The 19,654-nt window shown below is 38.8% G+C and overlaps 1 long non-coding RNA gene across 2 annotated transcripts in view; it reads right to left on the bottom strand.

The window, feature by feature from the left end:
• Positions 1-1,370: 1,370 nt before the first annotated feature.
• LOC129658508 (uncharacterized) overlaps positions 1,371-19,654 on the bottom strand; it is a 55,457-nt gene continuing 37,173 nt past the window's right edge. For both annotated transcript variants that reach the window (XR_008717376.1, XR_008717377.1), the window contains exons 5-6: positions 2,456-2,567; positions 1,371-1,490 (exon numbers count right to left, since the gene is read on the bottom strand). This is a non-coding gene — a long non-coding RNA (uncharacterized LOC129658508). The remainder of the gene's footprint in view (positions 1,491-2,455; positions 2,568-19,654) is intronic.

Below are 19,654 nucleotides of genomic sequence, written 5' to 3'. Positions count from 1 at the left end.
AATCTAGGGAGACTGTCATGGAAAGAATGCTAATAATAGATTCCATAAGTTAAAACATAAATGACATTGAAAGACTCACTTTCTGTAAGTCAAATTCCCTGTCACTCCCTACCCTGCCCTAAGGAGAGCACACGGCTGTGTGTGCAGGATGGGGTATGTGGTTTGAGGGCACAGCTAGAGATGGGAAGTGGGAGGTGAGCAAAGCAATGTCTTTCTTTGGTACTCTTCTGAACCCCAGAGCCTACACTTATAAGCTGTTTCACATTGGACTTCTCAAATCACAGCACTCTTGGTTTTTTAATCTATAAAATGAGAACAGCAATAGTTCTTACCTTATAAATATAAGATATTAAATGTAAATAGCCTAGGACAGTACTTGGTATGTGATAAGAATTTTTTTTAATGGCCATGAGTTTTTATGGACTTGGACAGCAGTTTCCATCTCCTCTCTTTCTTCCCAAATAGAGAGTATGGAAAAGTAAGCATAAACCTGATTCTCTGCTGATGAAAAGTCAAGCAGGATGGGGTGGGATTTGGGGCCACAAAAAGAGTGAGGTGGCTGGCCATACACACGTTTTTAAGAGGGGGAGGTATCCTTTTCCTATGAGTTGAGTTTTCAGTGTTGTTGTTCAGTCACTTAGTTGTGTCCGACTCCCTGAGAACCCATGGACTGCAGCATGCCAGGCTTCCCTTTCCTTCACCATCTCCTAGAGCTTGCTCAGACCCATGTCCATTGAGTCAGTGATGTCATCCAACCATCTCGTCTTCTGTCTTCCCTTTCTCCTCTTGTCTTCAATCTTTCCCAGCATTGGTCTTTTCCAATGAGTCAGCTTTTCCCATCAGGTGACCAAAATACTGGAGCTTCAGCATCAGTCCTTCTAATGAATATTCAGGGTTGATTTCCTTTAGAATTGACTGGTTTGATCTCCTTGCAGTCCAAAAGACTCTCAAGAGTCTTCTCCAACACCACAGATCAAAAGCATCAATTCTTTGGCACTCAGCCTTCATTATGGTCCAACTCTCACATGCATACGTGACTACTGGAAAAACCATAGCTTTGACTAGATGAACCTTTGTTGGCAAAGTAATATTTTTGTTTTTTTAATATGGTGTCTAAGATTGTCATAGCTTTTCTTCCATGGAGAAAGTGTCTTTTAATTTTATGGCTGCAGTCACCATCCACTTTGATTTGGGAGTACAAAAAAAATAAAGTCTGTCACTGTTTCCATTGTTTCCCCATCTATTTGCCATGAAGTGATGGGACCAGATGCCATGATCTATGTTTTCAGAATGTTGAGTTTTAAGCCAGCTTTTTCACTCTCCTCTTTCACTTTCATCAAGAGGCTGTTTTGTTCCTCTTCACTTTCTGCCATAAGGGTGGTGTCATCTGCATGTCTGAATCTTCCATGCTTTCTTACTATATGAAGATAGTCTTCAAATGTAAGCTTGGGAAGAAGATTAGGGTAGGCTGAGTTTGACTTAATCTGAGCCTTAAAGAAGCAAAAAGAATTTTCTTAGATCACATAAAGTCCAGCTTACTTTACCAAGATGAAAGACCAGCTAAAGTTTTGGTGCTACTTGAAGTATTCTCTACTATACACATGTGCTTCTCCTGGAGCCCTGTAACAACACAGGAAGTCATTAAAACTCAGGTATCAGGGATGTTTCTTAATGACTTTAAAACAACACTTTAATCTCCAACCACTACCACCTTTGGTTCCCTATCATGTGTTGTCTGTTTATCTGTGTGTGCATGCTAAGTTGCTTCAGTTGTGTCCACCTCTTTGCAACCCTATGGACTGTAGTCCACCAGGCTCTTTGTCAATTGAATTCTCCAGGCAAGAACACTGGAGTGGATTGCCATTTCCTTCTCCAGGGGATCTTCCTGACCCAGGGATTGAATCTGCATTGCAGGCAGATTCTTTACCACCGAGCCACTGAGGGGAAGCCCATCTGTTTTGTATCTCCAAATGACTATTTCTTTCCCAGCAGAGAAAATGTGAACATTATCGCAACTTCTGGCCCTTTTCCCTGGTTAGTTGACTTCGTTGACTGAATGATAAACCAGATAAAATGTCCACATACCCAAAGCTGGTTTAAGTGTTTGCTAACCAAGACATCATTAATAAGATTTTCAAAGCAAATTCTCTAAACCAAATAAAGATAAGGTGATCCTTGAAATGTATATACCTTTATTTTTATTCTAAAAGGTTGAAAACATTTAAATAGTAAATGACCTTTTCTTAGCCTACTTCACAGACTGGATAACCAGTAGTATTAAACATGTTAAGCATGAAATAAAAACTTCCATCCCAATCTACACATTCCTTAACTTCTCCAACATTTCCCTGAGGAGGGCCTTGACAAACACCTTACAGAAAAAAGGCTCTGCTCCTGATCATCCAAAACATAGAGGAGTTTTAAATAATTTATCCAAAGCTATCAATCTACATACCTTAATAAAGTCTTTCAACATGAATGCCATATAGGTGAAAGATCCAACTCCCTGCTTTCCTTTGTGCTCAAATATTATACTTCTGGAAAATATCCCAACAGCAGCCAAAAACCTGACATGGAGGAGGAAATCAGTAAAGATCATCTAATAATCAAAACTCTGAATTTTTAAAAAACATTGTACCTTACTTGTAGGCCTCTAAATATTACTTAGTTTTTCTCTCTCCTTGGGTATCCACCAAGTGCATAAAATGAAATGCACTTTATAGAGATGGGTTTTATACTGCAGAAGTTTAATTCTTTTAAAATTCAATGCATTGCCCCTATTTCATTTGATTGATTTTTCTCATAGTAGATGCCAAGGTGCAGTCATTGTTCCTTAGCTATAAACAAAGCACAATATATAGCTTTTGCCTAACTTCCTGGGTCAACCGCAATCCAGTCCAAATGCTTTCTGTATGTGATTCAGGTACTTAAACCATAAATTAATACTCAGTCATAAATGGTAGGAGAAAGATTGCAATGTTGCAGTTGCTCTGTATGGTCTTGTTTATTAGACACTATGATTGTTCAATATAAAATGATCACAGAAGTAAGAAAAAAGAAATCTGGGTTCTGGAGAGGAAACTCGGGTATCAGTATGTGCAAGAGTAGAAGAGCACTGCCGAAGTGGCTTTCAAACTCTAACCACAGACAAAGCTAAGAAATATGTATTTTATTTTATTCAGTAACACACACACCTGGTAAAGCTTTAATCAAATGACACTTGCCATTGTTACCTGTGACATTATTCTGACATTTTCTAGCCCACTATATCCTATGTCATCTCATCCATCCTGCTGTATTCTATTTCACTTGTGTTGGAGCTACATAATGTTCTCCAGGTATCTGCTGTGGGTCTTGCTATGCATCTCAATGTCAGTCTTTGCCTCTGCTGTGTCAACTATTTCTTGCTCTCTGCCCTGAAGCTTCTCAACCACTGAATGCTACCTTGGCCTAGATGAGAGTACCATCAACTATTATGATACCTATTACTAAAAGTGTCAGGTAATTAATTCGTTTTGAAGTAATTTTTGTGAAAAGACAGGAGTCAATGGAGAATCATCCTCTTTCATGCCTCTTTTTCATGCCTCTTCTGAGATGCATGATTCATGCTTTTCAGGGTCAAACCAGTGGGCTCTGCCCCTTGTGCCTGTAGTAACATCCTGGACAAAGCACCTGTGGATTGGTTTTCCATGTACTGGCTTCCCAGCTTTTAAGTCCCCAACTACTATTTCTTGGAATGGGGTCAAATCCTAAATAAACCACTTACACATATATTCTAGACACAAATTCTCCTTTTTGGGGAGAGGAGCATGAAAGGGACTCAGGCTAAAATAACACTTGACTTTAAAAATTCTGGTTGTAAGTTGATTTCATGTTTCATGAACATTAGTTTGCAAAACAGTGATCCAGGCCTTGGGAAGAAAGAGAATTCAAGTGGAAGAGAGGATTCTCAGATGATGGGAGAGCTGAAATTTTCTCATTTGTGTCAGAGAACTTTGCAAAATACCCATTGGTGAATGGTACTCATGAGGCAAGTTTAGCCCAGCTAGCTAGAAAGTATCTCTCTATTCTGTGGTGTATATCAACCTCGCTGACTGCTGTCACCTTTATGACTTCATAGGAAGACAGAATGCACATCGTGCATTTACATTCAATTTAGCAAGTATTTATTGAGTCTCAATGATTCTGAGGTTACCATGTTAGAATGTTTTTAGAAGCGAGTTGAAACATAACATACATATCTACATAATAAGAAATTGGAAGTCTTCTGGGCACTGCTGCTGCTATCAAATTTTTGTTAGGAGAAATAAGGGGGTTTTAAAGGAAATAAAGAAATTAGACATGACTCTATGTGTGTGTGTGTATTTGATTAGAGACTGAAATAAAACTTGATGGCTTGAGTTAAAATTCATAGAAAAAGAAAGCAGAGTAGCCAATACAGAAAACACTGAACAAGTGTGAATGTGTTAGTCACTCAGTCATGCCTGACTCTTTGTGATCCCATAGACTGTAGCCCACCAGGCCCCTCTGTCCGTGGAATTCTCCAGGCAAGAATACTGGAGTGGGTTGCCATGCCTTCCTCCAGGGGATCTTCCCAACCAAGGAATCAAACCCAGATCTCCCACATTATAGGCAGATTTTTTACCATCTGAGCCACTCAGGAAGTCAGGAACACACATTTTAACATCAGATTCTTACTATACATGAATACTCAAGGAATGTAAATAAGATACATATGAAAAGTAACTACATGTGTCCATATATGTGTTACAGGGCTTCCCTGATCATTGAGGAGGTTTACAGGCTGCACAGATTTACTTTTCTATGAATTTTACCTGTTATCCTGGGCTGTCAATCAGATTGTTAGTTCCTTTCTATAAATCTGTAAATTTTTAATATATTCTGTCATGTGTGTCACAGATGAAGGCTTACATCATTACTATTTCAAAAGAGTCCCCAGTAGCATCTAACAAACTCTTTACTTGCCACGCTGAATTTAAGTGAAAAATAAAGAGCCTACAAGAGGGCAGTGACTGTTCAAGTTTTATCTCTTGTTAGTCAAAGGGAACAGTTATAAGATGAATAAGTTTTGAGAATCTATGTACAGCATGGTGATTATAGTTAATAATACTATATTGTATATTTGAAAATGGCTGAGTAGATCTCATATTCTCATCACAAAAAAAGGAATGGTAATCATGTGACTTGATGGAGGCAGTGGCTAACACAATGAGGGTAATCATTTTTCAACATAAATGTACCAAATCAGACATTGTACTCTTTAAGTTTGTATAATGTTACATGAATTATATCTCAATTAAACTGCAAAGTAGAGTTTTATCTCTGGTCCAGAAACATAGTATCCAAGGGTTCTCATAAATCTCCTTGAGCCCCTATCATTCTATTGAAGGCAGTATAATGACCAGTGGAGAAGCCAAAGGGTGAAAAACATACAGAAACAGTGCTGGTAGACCAAGGGGCTCATCTTCCATCTTGATCTAAATTTCAGAATATTTAAAATAATCTGTGAACACATATAAGGTAAAGGAAAAAGAAAAAGATGAAGCACCACCTGTACTTGCCCTGGTTAAGCACAGGGTCTACTAGTGCCTTGCCCCGTGCAGTGGCATGCTTGCTTGAGTGCCCCTGTGAGCATAGCATCTTAAGAGGGATGCCAACAACTGGAAGCACATCCAGTGATGGACGATGAAGGTCATGAAGGGTCCAAGGCCATGCACTGTGTTGAGTCATCAGAAGTTGGAAGTCATCAGAATTAAGCCTGAGAGACACACGATGCTGGTGGCCCAGTGGTGCCATGGCTGCATGGGCTGGATTTGGAAGTGATATTAGAATATTAGTCTCCCAATGGCAGTAGAGGCCCATGGGAAGAAGTTCAAAAGAAGATAAACTTTCATATTTAGTTCAACAACAACAAAAATATTAAAGCCCTTTTATATGTGCTGAACAATGCAACTGATGCTAAGGTTAAAAAGTACATGAGACACAATCTCATGTCTCAAAATGTTCAATTGGGCAGGAGAGACTAGTCTCTATACTATTAAAGTTAATAAATAGTGAAAGTAACGTAATATACCAAAGGAGAACCAAGGATATAGTGATTAATTTGCTTAAATACATTCAATCAGTTAATAAGTTACCTCGAAAGATACTGAGATTCCAAACACAGAGGTCATTTGAGCCAAATGTGAGTTGGACTCAAATGCACTTGGACGTGGACAATAAATACAATTGTTTAAAAGTTGACTGAGTTTGAAAAAACAGAGTCTAAGATGGCTGTATTTCCAAGAACATGTTTGCTTAATGGATTTCATTCTAAAAATAAACATGAACTCAATGGTAATCAAAGAAAACTGCTATTGTTTTCATATTTGGCCTGGGTTGCCAGTGTATGATCCATTGTCTAAGTCAGGGATTGGAAAAGTATGACTCATGGGTCAAATTCACATATCTGCCTGTTTTTATAAATACAGTTGTATTGCGACATAGCCACACTCATTAATTCATGTATTGCCCAAGGCTCTTTGAGTACTTGTGGAAGATTATCTAGTTCTCAGATCTAAAATAATTAGTATCAAATTCTACAGAAAAAGTTGGCTGAGAGTTGGTCTACATAACCACTCATTATTCATGTTGAAGCTGGGGTGGTAGGTTGGCTGATGGTGGTTATTGGGTTAAATGTTGGATTAGGTTATTTTCAACTTTACAGGATGTGTTAAAATCGTAATTATTCTATTTTTCTTGTTAGATCCCAAGTAAATTGTTGTATTAATGTAGATAATCATATTCTTATCAGTTAACAAGTAAAAACAACACTAACTCCCTGAGAGTTGGGAAATTCTCAGTGTAATTAATCCAGTTCAATTGGATCATGTGTGTTTTCTCCTCCAACCTAAAAATTACATTATAAATCTACAGATGACTGGGGTTTCATCACTGTTTCTGCTCAAAAATACATTTAAATTGATTAGAAAACAGTTGACATGGTACTACTATAGCAACAGGACCTATATGATGAGGTAATGCTCGCTTGATATTTAATGTTAAATTAATGAGAATTATGCACTCATGACTACTCTTAGAGTGCCAGTAATAGATGTTTTATTATGATGTGAGCAGAGAGATTCCGTCTTCTCACTATTTCGCTCTTAAACTGATTGATCTTGCCAAGCTTCCTGGAGAATTGAGTGCTGAGGTGTATTGTAAATGCAGCCAAGGAAGTATGAAAACTATTTTTTAAGCATAAACTGCTAAGTTAAATATTTGTATAACTTTAGAAAAGTCCATTTATCCAGGCCTTCAGCATGCAGATCCATCCTCTCAAAAATAGAACGCTTATGCTAGAAATGTGAGACCTGGTTCTCCCATGGGCAGCTGTGGGAGCCAACCTCTAATATGGCCCCTCATGGTCTTCATGTCCTCCTACAATCACTGTCTTATTGTGCCCTTCTGTATTAATTGGGACTGACTTGTGTAATCATCAGGGTACTGCAAAAATGATGGAATGTGGTATCCAAAGCTAGGTAACAAAAGACATTAAGGGATTTCTCTGGTGGTTCAGTTGCTAAGACTCCATGAGTCCACACTGCAAGGGGCATGGGTTCAATCCCTGGTCAGGGAACTGGGATCTCTCATGCTGCACAGCATGGACAAAAAAAGAAAGAAAGAAAATGGACAAATAAAAATAAAAGACACTGAGACTTCTACCTTGCTTTCTTGGGTCACCTGAGAGGTCAGGTGGTATTAGAGAAGGATACCCAAGCAGCACTGTGGGAAGCAGACTGACAAGGAAAGGAGACAATCTTGCCAAGAGTCAAGAGCAACTTGAGAGCTTACATGGGATAACAACTTTGGAAGGAGATCCTCCAGCCACAGTCAAGACTTCAGATGGTGGCAGAGATCTTGATTGTAATCTCATGAGAGACTCAAAGCCAGAATCACTCAGTTATGATTCTCTCAAATCCAGGCAATACAGAAAGATGATGAATGTTTGTTTGAAGCCATTAAATTTGGAGATGAATTGTCATGGGCAGTAGATGACTAATATAGCAGCAATACCATGTGTGGGCTTCCCTGGTGACTCAGGTGGTAAAGAATCTGCCTACAATGTGGAGGACCTGGGTTTGACCCCTGTGTCAGGAAGGTCCCCTGAAAGACGACATGGCAACCCACTCCAGTACTCTTGTCTAGAGAATTCCATGGATGGAGGAGCCTGGAGGGCTACAGATCACGGGGTTGCTAAGAGTCAGATGCAACTGAGTGGTTTTCACTTTCACTCTGTGTGGGACAGTTATGAAGCACTGCTTCACTGAAAAGATCAATGCATGCTATAGAGCCTTGGCAGCTGGGAAGAGACTGTCCTGTCCCACGGATGTCGTGCCCCAGAGATGAAGGTCTCCCTCTCTAGGTAGATTAAGCCCGATTGGGATGCCTGGTTTATTGATGGGAATGATGCAGAGAAGTGTTTTGAACTAAGAGGCTGGCAAAGATACCTGTTCTACTCATGTAAAGCCATATGACATTGGCCGTGGCACATGAATTCTAGACTTCCTTTCTGTAGTTGAAATGACTCTCTGCTTTTTCCAAGTCAAATAAGGGAACACATGTGAAAACATGTTTGAAAATAGTGTAGAGCGATTGCTGTGATTGCTGATCCTTGGCACCTTCTTTAAAAGATGAATGCTAGCTCTTGCTTGTTTATAAACGTTGATGAAACTGTCCATTTTTCTTCATCAGAATTATGGGACACATGAGTATATCATTATCTTCCATACCTTGATGTTCCCTCCTCTGTGAGTACCTGAGTTTATTCACTCTCAATTTTAACTACAAAGTCAAAGAAAAGATTCTTTTCCTAAGCTAATTGCCATCATGTTTCCCCTTCTAATGGTTTTCAGCTTGGCCTGCCATATCTATCCAGTCTGAGAAGACCCTGAATCTCCATTTTTAATCATCTCTGCACTCTGTGTTATGAATCACCCAGTGCTAACCACCTATAAGGAATAAAAGGAATACACTTTTAGTATATGTTGCTCATACCATCATGAATGTCAAAAAAATACATTTTACAACATTGATTCATTGACTCATTCATTTCATAACATTAATACTTTGTACTATAATTAACATACATATCATGAAAATTTATATTCTGTATCATGCTCTATTCTAGATACTAGAAATACAGCTGTGAACAAAGCAGAATCCATACTTTCACAAAGCTTTTAGTTTATTAGTGAGTGAATGCATATCATAAATAATCTCCATGAAATACATAGCATATTACATGGTGCTACTGAAAGAAAAAAAAAAATGAAAGAATTATAGAGAGTACATGGAGGGTGTAGTTTCAAGTACAGTTGCCAAAAGTCTTCATGGGGAAGCTGACGTTTGAGTTAAGATCTGGTGGAGATAAAAAGTGACACGGGGTCCCGAAGAAGAACACTGCCACCAGAGGAAACAGTGGGAAGAAAGGCCCTCATGTGGAAGCATTTTTGTTTTGTCTCGGAGAGAAAGGAGGTTAACGTGACTCAAACAAAGTAAGAAAGGAGCAACTGTTACTTCCCAGGAGGCACAGTGGTAAAGAATCTGCCTGCCGGTGCTGGAGAAGCAAGGGACCAGGGTTTGATCCTGGGTCAGGAAGGTCCCTTGGAGGAGGAAATGGCACCCCACTGCAGTTTTCTTGCCTGGAAAATTTTGTGGATAGAGGAGCCTGGTGGGATACAGTCTGTGGGGTCGTGAAGAGTTGGACATGACTAAACATGCATGCACAAGGCCAGAGGGTGTTTTTTTCTTTTTCTTTTTTCTTTTTTTTTTTTTTGAGGCTACAGGTTTTAACAGGAATTTAGATGTTTTCCAATAACTTGTACATGGAATGAGATAGGAAGCCTCTGAAGAGTTGAGCAGAATGTTGATTTGATCTGACTTGTGGTAGCCCCACTGGTAAAGAATCCACCTGCAATTCAGGAGACCCTGGTTGGACTCCTGGGTCAGGAAGATCCTCTGGAGAAGAAATAGGCTACCCACTCCAGTATTCTTGAGCTTCCATGGTGGCTCAGACCATAAAGAATCTGCCTGCAATGTGGGAGACCTGGATGCAATCCCTGTGTTAGGAAGATTCCCTGGAGGAGGGCATGGCAACCCACTCCAGTTTTCTTGCCTGGAGAATTCCCATGAACAGAGGAGCCAGGTGGGCTATAGTCCATGGGGTCACAAAAAGTCAGACATGACTGAGCGACTACTCACAAGCACATATTTTATAAGAAGCACTCTAACAGTTGTGATAAGAACAGAATGAGGAGGCCTATAGCAGATGCTCAGTAATTGGTAAGAAGGTTTGAGCATGAATTTGAGTGAATAATAATAATGAAGTCTTTTACTAGAGAGACTTTTTTAAAGGTGTGGAAAAGTGGGCAAAAATTCTGGGTATATTTTGAAGGGAGAGCCAGAAGGAGTTACTGACAGATTGACTTAGGATGTTAGAATATTATTCCAAAGATTTTTGGCATCACACAAATGGAAGAATGGGCTTCTTTGAAAGTGATGATAAAGACTGCAGGGAAATGCAATTTGGAAAGTTAGAACCTAAAGAGTTCATTTTGTAATATTTTAACCTGAGGACACCTAGGTGAAAATGTCAAATAGGCAATGAATTGTTCAAGTTGGGAGTTCAAGGATGAGGTATGGGCTGAAGATGTTCATTTATAATTCATCACGATTTAAATGATGTCAAGGCAGAAAAGATGTGTTGGTTAAAAAGATAAGTGGTTCAAATACTTAGTTCTGGAACACTCTAAGTTTAGACATAGGTGAGGAGAGGAGACCACAGCATAAAAGAGCTTGAGGAGGAGCAACCTGTTACTCAGGAGAAAATCCATGGCAGTGAGCATTCTGGAAGCCAAGTTAAGACAGTGTTTTAAGGATGAGAGACCCATTAGCTCTGTCAAATGCTGTAGATAGGACAATAGATGGGGATTACGAATAGAAGCAACACAGAGTTTACTGGTGATACTGACAAGAGTCGTTTCAGTGGAGTTGGAAGCATGAACACCTGAATGAGGTGAGTTGAAGGTACAAGATAGGAAGAGAAATAATGGAGTGCCACTGAGGATGACTATTTTGAGAAGTTTTTCTTCAAAGTAATGAAAGAAAATCTGAGGTAGTATCTGAAGAAAAAAGAGAGCTCCAAGGAAAATTGTTTTAAGGAGAGAGATAATAGAGATTATTTTGTGTTTATGGGAAAATCTCAGTAGAAAAGAAACAATGATGGAGCAGAGGGGGAGATTGGTGGAAGCCATGTGCTTGCATGGTTGAGTGAAACTGGCACGTAAGTGGAAAGACTGCTCATTGCTTGGAGTACAGTTTATAGCAATAGACACCGTTCATAGGCACAGGTACACGTAGCAGGCATATCTGTTTGGGGCTCTTTGAAATTTTCTTCTGTTGCTTCAGTATTCTCAGAAAACACAATATGCTATGCCATGGGCTAAGAATGTGCACAAAAGAGTAGGTGTTGGAAGCTTGAAGAGAGAGAAAACCATTTAAAATAGTTATCCAGGAAAATGGAAGAGACACTAGATTGGGCAACTAAAACGTGAATCCCAGGTGTCATTAAAAGCTCACTTGACATTTGTAGTCACATTGAAAGAACTGTGGTGTCTTTTCCCCCAGGATGTTCAGCTGTCTGGTTTGGGCAAGGAGTAGAAAATGAGATAAGTGAAATGTAAACAGGTACATATAGGCTTTGTTAAGAGGGGAGAGAAAATAAGTGAAAGGCAGGGAAGCTGAAGATAGAGGTCAGGGAATGGTTATAGCGACTGAACATGGAATAAGCAGAATAAGGAGGGATGTAGAAATGGAGGATGGGTGAGGGATAAACAAAGGTGGTCGGGTTAACAGTAGAGATCCATGACTTAAAGAGCTTGTTGGAGTTGGAATTTTAGACCAATACACTGAAAAGATAGGATGTGGTTATTGGAGGGAAAAAGAATGTTGTAAATGGAATTTGGAGGGACTGTAGTTACTGTCAACAACAAGCTTTAGGAGCTGGAGACATGGGCATTGGAAGAAAGGATGTCAAAGAGCTCTAGGCAAAGATATGGAAAGGACCATCTAAGTAGATACCACAATTCTTTAGAAATATGGTAAGAGTAGTGGTGGAGAGAGCGACTGTGAACCAGGAATTAAAATTTTCAAGGAGTGAAAAAGTGACGAGAGAGTCATACCAACTGTGAAGGAAAGATGCTAGATAGAACGGTCTCATGACATGGAATCGTGGGAGTAAAAACTGGATTATTTTAAAGAATAAGAAGCAGAAATGTGACTGAGTTCTCCTCCAGGAGAGGAATATGCAGTATGTGATGGAAAAAACCTATGCCCCTTGAAACAATTTCAAGGAGACAGATTTCAATTTTGAAAAAAAAAAAAAAGGAGTGAAGAACATGAGAGATTTCACTGATGACCTATCATGGTAGAAAGGTCAGTGAAATATTTTCATATTCTATTCTTTAGTAACTTGGTTATATGTTCAAGAAAATAGGTGTAGAGGAGAAATAACCTGTATACATGCAGGTACTACTGAGCCAGAGTGCAGTTCAATTGTATTAATTATTCACCTACCCCCCACTAGTGACCCAGGTGATGGGCTCAGGGGCACAAAGTCAGAACAGCCTCTGGACTTTCTGAGCCATTTTTAGTTCTATAGTCATAGAACTATAGTTTTTGTGATATGGAAAAACAGTGTTCCTTTGGGTAGTCAGATGGAAAGTAAGAAAATGGTATAAGATTTCAGAATGAAATAGTAACCGATATCAAATATAAATTTGGCATGCTGATAAAAATATATCTAAAACAAGCAGCAAGATGATAAAGAAGTGGGAAAAGCCTCTGCTAGATAAGCTCTAGCATTATTTACCCCACTTTTTGCCCAGTCTCACTGGGCTTTGATTTTTCTATAGGAAAAAAATATATGGTATAAGCTGAGAGGGTCTGACCACATAAATCCTAAGATCTTGGCTCGAAAATTATAATGTGTTAACCTTCTGACAAGGAAAATAATTTTTAAATGTTTCCATATAATAAATTTCCTTTATACTACTCTGCTTTAAGCTATTTTAAAATTGTTTATATAATTTAAAATGGGAGCTCTCAATAAATAACATTAGATAAGTTTTGTTTTTGTTTTAGAAAGCAACTGAATGAATGCCACAAAACACATGCCTATATATACAGAACAAAAGAATAGAATTTATTTTCTTTCCCTAACCCCAGGCAAAGAAAAGCATTTTCCTAGATATTTCATTTCCCTAACAAATTCCAAGATATATGCTGCTAAGTCTCTGCTGCTAAGTCGCTTCAGTCGTGTCCGACTCTATGAGACCCCATAGACGGCAGCCTACCAGGCTCCCCCGTCCCTGGGGTTCTCCAGGCAAGAACACTGGAGTGGGTTGCCATTTCCTTCTCCAAAGATATATGCTAATCAGCATTATATTAATAACTGATTTCCTATTAATATGTAGCCAATATAAATTTCAAAAATGATTAAAAGGAATAATGGATGATAGGGAAAATGGTAAAGATTCAAATTTAAAGAAGAAACCATTTCTCTAAAAATTGTGGTTGTAAGAGTTTACCCTTCATCTATCATGTGTGACAGGTTTGAAATAACAAGTACTAGCCTCCCAAAGTATACACTTCAGCGGGATTTCTTAGGATGTTTTATACTAAGATTTAGCTCTTCCTTATCCATGCACTCAAATTATAGCCTTTGTGAACTGAGGCTACAATTGATCGCTCTCAATAAAGCTGCAATATAGTCCAGAGCAGTGCATTCCAACGTAAGATCAGAAGACTGACTGCCCATCTCTAAATAGTTTCTTGCTAGTCTGCAGTGAGATAAGGACCTTGGTTCGGTTCCATTCAGTTCAGTTCAGTTGCTCAGTCGTGTCCGACTTTTTGCAACCCCATAAACTGCAGCACTCCAGGCCTCCCTGTCCATCACCAACTCACAGAGTCCACCCAAACCCATGTCCATTGAGTCGATGATGCCATCCAACCATCTCATTCTCTGTTGTTCCTTTTCCTCCTGCCCTCAATCTTTCCCAGCATCAGGGTCTTTTCCAATGAGTCAGCTCTTCGCATCAGGTGGCCAAAGTATTGAAGTTTCAACTTCAACATCAGTCCTTCCAATGAATAGCCAGGACTGATCTCCTTTAGGATGGACTGCTTGGATCTCCTTGCGGTTCAAGGGACCCTCAAGAGTCTTCTCCAACACCACAGTTCAAAAGCATCAATATTTCAGTGCTCAGCTTTCTTTATATCTTCACAACCCAGATAATCACAATGTGTGATCACTCACCTAGAGCAAAATATTCTGGAACATGAAGTCAACTGGTCCTTAGAAAGCATCACTACAAACAAAGCTAGTGGAGGTGATGGAATTCCAGTTGAGCTATTTCAAATCCTGAAAGATGATGCTGTTAAAGTGCTGCACTCAATATGCCAGCAAATATGGAAAACTCAGCAATGGCCACAGGACTGGAAAACGTCAGTTTTCACTCCAATCCCAAAAAAAAGGCAATGCCCAAGAATGCTCAAACTATCGCACAATTGCACTCATCTCACATACTAGTAAACTAATGCCCAAAATTCTCCAAGCCAGGCTTCAGCAATACCTGAACCATGAACTTCCAGATGTTCAAGCTGGTTTTCGAAAAGGCAGAGGAACCAGAGATCAAATTGCCGATATCTGCTGGATCATCAAAAAAGCAAGAGAGTTCCAGAAAAACATCTATTTCTTCCTTATTGACTATGCCAAAGCCTTTGACTGTGTGGATCACAATAAACTGTGGAAAATTCTGAAAGAGGTCAGGTCACCTGACCTGCCTTTTGAGAAACCTGTATGCAGGTCAGGAAGCAACAGTTAGAACTAGACATGGAACAACAGACTGGTTCCAAATAGGATAAGGAGTACGTCAAGGCTGTATATTGTCACCCTGCTTATTTAACATATACGCAGAGTCCATCATGAGAAACGCTGGGCTGGAAGAAGCATAAGCTGAAATCAAGATTGCCGGGAGAAATATCAATAACCTCAGATATGCAGATGACACCACCCTTATGGCAGAAAGTGAAGAAGAACTAAAGAGCCTTTTGATGAAAGTAAAAGAGGAGAGTGAAAAAGTTGGCTTAAAGCTCAACATTCAGAAAACTAAGATCATGGCATCCGGTCCCCTCACTTCATGGCAGATAGATGAAAACAGTGGAAACAGTGTCAGACTTTCTTTTTTTGGGCTCCAAAATCACTGCAGATGGTGATTGTCACCATGAAATTAAAAGATGCTTACTCCTTGGAAGGAAAGTTACAACCAACCTAGACAGCATATTAAAAAGCAGAGACATTACTTTGCCAACAAAGGTCTGTCTAGTGAAGGCTATGGTTTTTCCAGTGGTCATGTATGGATGTGAGAGTTGGACTGTAAAGAAAGGACCTTCGTAGAGTTTGCATAATGAGATAAGGAGCTTGTACCAGAACATAAATTACCTGCATCATGAAGTATACTCTTAACTTCAGTTGCTGTTTTTTTCCTAGTAAGACTTTTTCAATGAAGGCAACAGTGTGTTGATTTTCCTTCAGGCACACTCATGGACCTCCTCATAGACAAGAACTTTGAGTAGCACAGGCAAAGATATTAACCTTGGAGGGCCTTTCCTCTTGCTACAATGTGAGTATGCTTAATTACTTCAGGCTCTTCATATTATAGCATAAATTAATTACAGTATAGATCAATTTCTCTGTAAACTGCTTAGTGTCTGTAGTCTTCACTACTAGATTCCCACTAGCAAGCACAGAGTTGGACTTCAATAAATGTCTGTTAAATGAATTAACTGCAAAAAATAAAAGTAGACAGGGAAATAAACACAATCCTTGAGACTATTTGCTACATCATATCCAAAATCCATCTTTAATAGGAATTCATATTTGTTTCTATTATGTTATTTTTGTTTGGGGATTTAAGCAAAGAAACACAGAAACAAAATCATAGTAGAATATATACAAGTATCAGTTGCTCACTTGTGTCCAACTCTTTGTGACCCTTTGAACTGTACCCCACCAGGCTCCTCTGTCCATGAAATTTCCCAGGCAATAATACTGGAGTGGGGTGTCATTTCCTCCTCTAAGGGATCTTCTCCACCTTGGATCAAACCATCTCCTGCATCTCCTGCACTGGCAGGCAGATTCTTTACCACTGAGCCATCGGGGAAGCCCTGAAATATACAAAAGAGACAGTCATCTCCATCATTAACTCAAAGAGTAAATGGTAAAGAATGAAAATCTATTATGACTCATTATTATCTATTGCCGTTACTGGGACTTCCAGTACTAAGTTAAATAAACATGGTGAGAGTGGGCGTCACCTTGTTCCTGATCTTAGAGGAAATGTTTTCAGATTTTCACCACTAAGTGAAAGCTGTGGGCTTGTTGTATATGGCCTTTATCATGTTGAGATATGTTGCCTTTATACCAACCTTGTTGAAGGTTTTTATCGGTGTTGAATTTTATCAGATGTTTCCTCTGCATCTATTGAGATGATCATAGGCTTTTACCCTTCATTTGTTAATATGTTGCATGACATCAATTGATTTGCAGATGTTGAACCATGCTTGTATCCTTGGGGTAAATCCCACTTGACTGTAGTGTGTGTGATATTTTTAATGTTTTAATTCAATTTGCAAATATTTTGTAGCAGATTTTTGCATCTATGTTCATCAAAGATATTGACCTACAGTTTTCTTGTAGTGTCCTTGTCTGGTTCCCCAAAACTTTGGTCTCAAAACAGCAGTCCACTTTTAATCCCCCATAGCTTGTACGGGTCATGAACTGAGGAGCAGCTTGGATGGGCAGTCCTGGCTTGATGCTTCTCACAATGCTGTAGTCAGATATTGGTCAAGTATTATCTGATGTCTTAACTCTTCCAGAAGTACCCACCTCCAAGGTGGCTCAATTACATGATTGGCAAACTGGTGCTGGCTGTCTTGAGAAGCCTCAGATCTCCACATAAACCTTCCACAGGGCTGCCTGAGTATCTTCATGTTGTAGCAGCCGGCTTCATCTAGAAGTGATACCAAAAAAAAGTGTTCATTTTTTGAGACCTGGCCTTGCTTTTCATCACATTCTGTTTACCAAAAAGGATTCACAATTCCACTCCAGCCCACATTCAATGGTAGGGAAATTAAGCTTCTCCCTTTGAGGCAAGGAATGTCAGTGAGCTTGCTGAAATATTTTGAAATCACTGAAGATTATCTGGAGGATTAAAATTTCCTTTTTTTTTTTTTTTTTTTGCTTAAAAGACTGATTATTTTACTCTAATAGTTAGTAACTTCACTAAAAGATAATTGGCTATTTCAATAAAATGAAAAATAAACTGGCTTTTCCAATAAATTGAATATCTTTCTTCCTTCCTGTTTTCTCCTCCTCCTGTAGGTTTTCTCCTCCTCCTGTAGCTTTTCCTCTCTTCTCTAAGACTGGCTGTCTTCCTCAACTGGCCACCACAGTTGTCTGTTTGGAAATCTAGTAGTCATAACATAAATGTTTCTTCCAAGGTCACCCAGCAAAATGCAGCACTCACTCTAAGTTTTCCAGTGACAGATTCACTCATATTATTTTTAGTTATTTTGAAATAACCCATCAATGACAGCAGCTTTACCTTTTTCCCAAGGCTCTGTGATTTTTGAATATAAGATTCAAGAAGTGAGTTTCTAATGACAATGAGACAGATACTGGGGTCAGGGGGGTACTTGAAATGACAAGGTCAGAGAGAGAATTTTGTCACCCACAGAGTTGATGTCTGGATGCATGATGTGGTAAAAAAGAAATTGAATTGATGATTAGATAATGGACTACAGACCTTTCAAGTAGCAGGAGCAAAAGTCATTTTTTTCTTTTATTTCTTATTTATTTTAATTAATAATGCATGATGGTGATCTCAGCAGTTTAGCACAGCAAGTTCCAGTTCTCTCATTTTCTATCTGCAGTAGAGCGATGTGACTTTGCCGTCAGTTACAGGCTGTGGCATTTGTTATATAATCAAAACCAGAACCATATTTAGTGTGGCTAACTTCTTGAACCTCTTTGTAACAAAAGGATACATTGTTTTTTTAGGCCAAGAGAAAATATTGTCAGTCTTCTTTGAGATAATGGAGTAAGGTTTATACAGAGATCAGAGGTGGGTATTGAGAGAGCCATTCCCTGAATATCACTTCAGAGTTTCATAGACTGTCATAACTAAGCCATAGCAAAGCAGTATAAAATATAGCCATTCTTTTATAGCTTCGGTAGGTACTACTAACATATATTTCACATTTAATTTCTAGTAAACTGTATTTTAAAGGATAAAATGTTTAGCCGAGACCAGCAGAATTGTTCAAAACTATAAATACCTTTGCTTCTCTCAAGCTAGGTTTATGCTGTACTTTCCATCTGAATTTCAGTGCACATGGATCAGACTGGTATCAAAAGAACTTTCTCTGATATTGAAGGTCATAAACATCAAAAGTAGTGCTAATAGAAAAAGACTAATAGAAAGGTGCTATCCAAGACTGTCTGCATTTAGTGTACATTCAGACAGCTGAATATTTTTCCCATAGTTTAGGTATAAAGTAGACATTCTCACCCCAACTTGCATTGGAAGAATTTTTAAGTGGTTTCTTATGAAAAAGAAATTCAGTCCCAATTATTGAAAAGCAACATGATTGTCAGTGTTTATTCTATGCAATTTACAAGAATAGGAATGACCTGGGAGTATGAAAGCGGTGCTAACTTGTATCATAGAATGTTGTTTAATCACAAAGTCGTGTCTGACTCTTTTGCGACCCTATGAACTGTAGCCTGCCAGGCTCCTCTGTCCATGCAATTTCTCAGGCAAGGATACTAAAGTGGGTTGCCATTTCCTTCTCCAGGGGTTCTTCCTGACCCAGGGACCTAATCTGAGTCTCCTGCATTGGCAGGCAGATTCTTTACCACGGAGCCACTAAGGAAGCCTGCATTATAGAATAGTGACTTCTAATATAAGTTAGTTTAATATCATAGCCAGTTTTGTGACTTATGAAAAAGAAATTACCAACTGATCCTTGATTTTTAGACTCATCCTGTATTTTAGAGCTCTAAATTTTAAGACAGCTGTGGAGAAACTGAAACTTTCTTTCAAATGTTTCTAAACAATGAAAGAAATAGTAGCATTTTTTAACAGAGGGCTGGAGCAAACTACTGTAGGAATATATCACTGAGTTTAAATTTAAACATTTTCCCCAAGACACATTTTAGATTGTGTAAAATTCTAAACAAACTAAAAAAGTCTAACAATAAAATAATTTAGTCATTCAGAAAATTATTTTAGCACAAAAACAAAAATTTCAAAGTCAGTTAATTCATGAAATCTGAACAGTAATTACCATTGCTTTTTTCCTTGTCAGTGTTTTTTTCTAACCTTCAAGAAAGGAAAACCCAAGAACAGCGGAGCTAGGAAAGAGAAGCAATATCCTATCTGCATTTTATCAGATTAAGTAAGGGTGGAGTTAGTTGCTAACAGGAGACATTCCCACCATTTCTTTTGTCATGAAGGGAAGAAAGTCAGCTAAT

Source organism: Bubalus kerabau, chromosome 8, assembly GCF_029407905.1.
Source record: "Bubalus kerabau isolate K-KA32 ecotype Philippines breed swamp buffalo chromosome 8, PCC_UOA_SB_1v2, whole genome shotgun sequence".
Lineage (NCBI taxonomy): Eukaryota > Metazoa > Chordata > Mammalia > Artiodactyla > Bovidae > Bubalus > Bubalus kerabau.
Note: the sequence above shows the minus strand (reverse complement) of the source record. Positions and strands in the feature narration are given on the sequence as shown.